At 41.3% G+C, this 6,000-nt stretch overlaps 1 protein-coding gene across 1 annotated transcript in view; it reads right to left on the reverse strand.

Moving 5' to 3' along the window:
- Positions 1–4,574, reverse strand: part of LOC130470307 (protein FAR1-RELATED SEQUENCE 9-like) — a 29,216-nt gene extending 24,642 nt beyond the window's left edge. Inside the window, exon 1 of the mRNA XM_056840229.1 lies at positions 4,412–4,574. The gene's annotated coding sequence lies outside the window, so the exon portion shown is untranslated. The remainder of the gene's footprint in view (positions 1–4,411) is intronic.
- Between the last annotated feature and the right edge of the window lie 1,426 nt (positions 4,575–6,000).

The raw sequence follows: 6,000 nt of genomic DNA on the forward strand, positions 1-6,000 counted from the left end.
AGCAGAAGGACCAGAGAAGATAGCAGCCAGCTCAGGGTCGGCCTGGGGACGAATGTCGAGAAATTCTTTCTCAACAAACTCCTTATGCCGACCCGTGATATGCAGGTCAAGATCATCAGCAGCCAGATCACTTCCTTGAAGCTCTTGCTCCAGAAACTGTCGAAGAGAGCTACCAGAAGTGTTGCTACGATGGGGATCAGCCGCAGAAGGGGAGGCTCGAAGTTGCTCAGCTCCACTATCAAACCTAGGTTGTTTCCCAGGACGCTGAACAAAAGGCGGCTCCTCAGCTTCGATATCCACAGGTTCCGACGCAGAGCCCGAACAACCTGGCTGGTCACATACCTCACCAGCCACTTCCCCAAAATCATGGCCTGCATCCTCTGTCGGAGCTTCGAGCCCAGCCTCGAAATCGGCTCGGTCACGACGAGAGCCTGACAGAGCACCACGATGGGAAGCTCCGCGAGAGGTCTGCCCTCGACGAATAGGAGTGCTCGCAGAACCAGTGTTTGTAGAGGAGACCACTCGAGACACTCTGGGAACGATCCCAGAACCGCCACCCCGACCAGAACGGCGTGTAGAACTTCTCCTGCTGCCCTCTATTTGGTCAGCCAAAATTTGATACCCATTCGCAGCAGGATCGGGGGGAGCAGCGCAGATGAAAGAACCATCAGCCCGAACACCCAATTCCTCAAGATTCAAGAATCGACGACCTAAAAAAAAAAAAAAAAAAAAAAAAAAAAAAAAAAAAAAAAAAAAAAAAAAAAAAAAAAAAAAAAAAAAAAAAAAAAAAAAAAAACAACTCGCACAAAGAGAAAAGAAAACGTGAAGTGAGAAAGTAACACAGAACTAACCTTGAGGGTGAGTAGAACAAAGAAACATAGCGGACAGCACGTCATTCCGCAGAACATAACTTGAATGCGGAAGCCAAACACGAGGCAACCGCCCAACCTCTTTACCAGCAGCATTAAACTTGGGCTCAGATGAAAAATGCTCAAAAGCCCTCTCCTCCAAGACAGCACCATCCAAAATCTCGACTCCCTCTAGCCGAGTCCGAGGTCTAACAAAGCCCCGAGCAACAGGAAAGTCAGCAGGGACAGCGAGCCAGTAAAACCTATCCTTCCACTCCTTTTGGCCGGTAGGCATCCCATGGCAGGTCAATCTTCCACGATTGCAATAGATGGAAAACCAGCCAATCTTGTTCCCAGTACCGCTGTTGCGCAGATGATGGACTCGCTTACAGAGAGAAAGGGTCTCAGGAAACTCCAAAAACCGACAGACCCAAATATAGCTGATCAAAGTACGAACAGCGAAGGGATGGAGCTGAGCTAAGCAAACGTTGAAGGCACGAAGAATCTTCACCAGGGTAGGATCCAGAGGAAAGCGCAGACCAAAATCCAGACTATAGGCATAAACGCCTATGCACCCCTCTGGTGGATGAGTAATCCGAGCATCATCGCCTGGCACGATGAGTCGATAACCATCAGGCAGACCATAAAACTCCTTACCAACAACAGCGTGATTCTCTTTTCGCGCATCATCAGTCCACTTAGTGTTCAGCTTCGCGTGTAAGGGACCAAAAGCAGAGGCCTCAGAAAGGAAGGGCGTCGAATCCCCAGGAACGACATTCTCTTCCACGTAGTTCGGAAAAGGCCTCATCTCATTCACCTGGGCCAAAATATCCTCCCCACCAGCTTGCCCACCCACGGAAATAGTGACATGGTTGGCCATCATAGAACGAAAAATAGATTCCCGGCGTCTGTAAACACGCAAAGACAGTTCAGACTCATTAGCTCCAGCAAGCTGCTCAAAATCATCTAACCAGGCCTGTTCAGACAGAGGCTGAACATCAAGCCCTGGGGGGACATTGGACGGCGGATTTATCCTAACTATCCGCGACAGATAATCATGGCGCATCTCCCTAAGAGTTTGACGTAAAGATGGGGACAGGTCGGCCGTAGAGTCAGGACACCCAGAATCACCCGCATCTGGGGGGGGCGGCTCCTCCCCAGAGGATTCATCGTCAGAGGACAAAGGAATCACAGCAGGCACAGAGCGAGACAAAACATCATGCATTGATTTGGTTCTGTGCTCAGCAGAAGCCCGAGTCTCCTCATCAGAAGATAAAGAGACAGAGGAGGGAGAAGAGGTAACATAGGAAGCAGAGGAAACGCTTTTAGCGCCCGAGCTACTAAGGTTTTGGCTATCAGATGCATCAGACATTATGAACTGAAAGTCACAGGACAAGGGAAAAGGGCACAAAAGTAAATAACAAAAAAAAAAAAAAAAAAAAAAAAAAAAAAAGGGGAAAAGCTACTCAACAATGGCGGAAGTTCAAAAACGACTTAACAATGGCGAAAAATACCAGAAATTGAAACCCCAAAGACACTAAAATCAAGCGAACAACAAACAAAAGTCGTGCAAAAGAGTCGAAAAAACAGCAAAAAATAGAAACTTACCGGAAAAAGAAGATAGAGTTAGAATCAAAAGGAACACAGCAACGAAAACCTCCCTTCGCGAAATGGCAAACGAAAACACGAGGGACAAATGACCACCACAAGCAACAAGAACACTAGCAATCGACCGGAAAAGCGACGGCAAACACAAAAATGTGCAAAAGATCGAATTTTGAGAAGACTTTTGCAAACAACAAGCAACGAAAAATGAGAGCACTCGAGTGTTTTTTCTCAGAAACACCAAGGAGAGAGAAGGTGAGAAATGAAGATGAAGAAGGAAGGAAGTTACCTTTTCCTTTTAAAAGCCAAAGAAGAACGGCTAAGATGCGAGCAACGATACAGTTGCACAAGCAGGATGAAGGACACGTGTAGACCTCAATACAACCAAACTTAATCATGATGAAAGACGGTCCAGATTGAGCGACGATTCCGATTGACTCTTCAGATGGGCAACGCGTGGCACGAGGAAAAGCCGGTTAAAATCCCCAAAGATTTCTTACCATTCACCTCAAGGAAAGCCCGCCCAAAAAAAAAATAAAAAAAAAAAAAAAAAAAAAAAAAAAAAAAAAAGATCTACTCTGGAGGGACTGGTAGCAAGAAAGTACACAGCCAGAACAAAAGCAAAAAACCAACAAAACAAGCATTGCAGCCCCAAAGAGTCCAGATCAAGGACAGAAGAGCAGACCTGACTTAAAAGGTCAGCTCTACTCTTGAGGGACTAGTTGTACGGGGTCACATCCAAATCAAGGACAGAAGAGCAGACCTGACTTAAAAGGTCAGCTCTACTCTTGAGGGACTAGTTGTACGGGATCATATCCAGAGAGGACAGAACATCAACAACAGAGCAAACCCTGACACCCAGGGCACACCCAAGTCAAAGAAAGACTCTAAACCCCAAGCCAAGTATATACAGCCCAGACAGATCAAACCTCCCCAGATCACGTGTAAAGACACAGAGCAGAGCTAGGCAAGGCTGCATCAGTCCAAGAAGGGACCTGCAGGCTAAACGACAACGACAAGGAATAAAGTACATCGCCGTCATACACGTGGCGGCATCTAAGTAGGCCAAAGTACAGAATAGTACGCCTATAAATAGCACCCACATCATTCATGATGGGACACATTCTTACACACGGTACTTGCTCCACCTTCTCTCTATATTCCCTCTCTAAAGACTTCTTATCTATTTGCTGACTTAGGCATCGGAGGGGGTTTCCTCGGTTAAACCCCCGAGGTTAGCTCACGTTTGCTCTGCTTGACAGGGCCAAGGCACTCCGGAACGTCCTCCCAGTTCCACACTCGGAACAGTTATCATATGACAGCAACATGCATTGTTAAATGTCAATGCTCCTTTCCTTCACACGACTGCTTGGAACTATGATCTGTATGCAGCTTATTTGCGTTCAGATTAGCTGTAAATGTGTTTAAGAAAATAAAATTGTGCAAAAGTATACTATATGTCTCCGAAAGTAAATATATATATATATATATATATATATATATATATATATATATATATATATATATATATATATATATATATATATCTTGATGCCTATTAGCTCAAATGGGACATGGTTGTAGGTTCGAATCCTACATAGGTTGGTGATTTACATGCATGTGTAAAAGTATTATCCTTTTGTTAGAGTTAAAGTTAGTTTCATTGTTGATGTGATTCAAATTTCAGAGATAAACCTCATTATCTAGCAGAACATAACTTATAAGTAAATGGAAATGCTATAAAGTAAATCAAAAAATATAAAAAGTTAACACTAATAGCTCAAAAGTATGTGGAAAGTGAATTGGTGAGAAACAAAAAAAGGAGTAACCGGAAAATGTACAATCAAATGTTTAGATGCAATTGGCAAATGATCGAGTAAACACACTCCAAGTCTTTAACTTTCATCAATCTACAAGATGAGCCGAATTATAAGAAACAAGCATGTGGGGAGAATTACCTCAAGTGCATTCTAACGAATCAGAAGGATATTGACGAGCTTGCTGATTTTATCAAGTGCCGTCCATGGAGAGACTACAGTGCTCGTTTAAAAAAAAGAAAAAAAGGTAAGGCACAAGAGAGGTATAGTGCGTGCTAGGCGACTGCGGAAGAAGATGCAGGCTTTCAGTTCTGTAAAAATTGGAAGTAAAAGGAAATTATAGGAAAGTCTGTGAAATTATTTAAATATAGAGTAGGAGTAATAAGAATACACTCATATGTTTTACCGTTTGTTCAATTTAAAAGTAGATAAAGAACCCGTAATAGCAAATATAATCAATTCAAAAGTAAAGATCATAAAATATCACAGAGATGCTTACCTTTGTCATTTCACTGAACAACCTCTATGCCAACTCCGAAAGAACCCAAGAACCCTTTAACTAGCTATAAGGTGAAGGAAATATTCTGAAGTAATTCAAAAAATCTAAGAAATAAATAATATAAACTCAAAAGTAAACTATACTCAAAAGTAAACAATATAGACTCAAAAGTAAATAATATACACTCAAAAGTAAACAATATAGACTCAAAAGTAAATGAACCTACGTGGGATTCGAACCCACATCTTTTGTGCAATTGCACAATGCTCTGCCAATTGAGCTAGTAGGCTAGTGTTTTCAAATAGAATAAATAAATAAAAACCCAAAAAAGAAAATCAAAATAATTCAAAAGTAAAGGCGCTGATTACTTGTGAAAATTAGCTCAGTAACATTATTTTTGATGCAATTATACCTCTGAATTGAAGAAGACTTAACATTTTATAGCCCTTAACTTTCTGTGTAGCCCAATGTTTGCAGCATCACCCTTACCCAGACACTGTCTTATACCCATGACTTTAACCCAACGGACAACATCATAACCACAAAAACCTTGTATGCAAATGCACAAAAGATGGGAAACTCCATTCGCAAGTGGTTGATACATTGTTTCTTGATTGTTTTGGGAGTACAGATCAGGCTGTGACATTATAGGCCAGTTTACAGTATGCGTTTCGGGGCAGCAAAACTGATGCATTCCATCTGCTACATTTAGGAATATTTATAGATTATCAAGAAAGAAGTCTTATAAACGTTGTATGCAAAGAAATTTAGCTTAGAATTTTTCAAATCACCTGTATGAGATGACAAAAAGCCACCAGCAGAATCAGGCATGTAACAGATTTCAGGTTGTCTCTTCCTCCTACGTCGATTGTGTTCATCCAAGCGTTTTCTGCAGCTTCTCTTAACTTCATCAAACTCCTCAAGGGAATGAAACCTAAAGGATTGCGGTACAAACAAATATACAATGAGAGAAACAAAAACAAAATTGAATAGCCAGGTGATGCAGCAGAGTCAATGCAGCCCTGAAAATCATTTAATAAAATAAACCTATAAGTAAATGGAAATGTTCCAAAAAGTAAATCAAAATATTTCTAAAGTATATACAAAGAAGTAAATAATATAAACTCAAAAGTAAATCATAATAACTCAAAAGTAAGTCATAATAATTCAAAAGTAAATCAAAATATTTCTAAAGTATGTGCAAAGAAGTAAATAATATAAACTCAAAAGT

This window comes from Spinacia oleracea, chromosome 3 (genome assembly GCF_020520425.1).
Source record: "Spinacia oleracea cultivar Varoflay chromosome 3, BTI_SOV_V1, whole genome shotgun sequence".
In the NCBI taxonomy this organism is placed as follows: domain Eukaryota; kingdom Viridiplantae; phylum Streptophyta; class Magnoliopsida; order Caryophyllales; family Amaranthaceae; genus Spinacia; species Spinacia oleracea.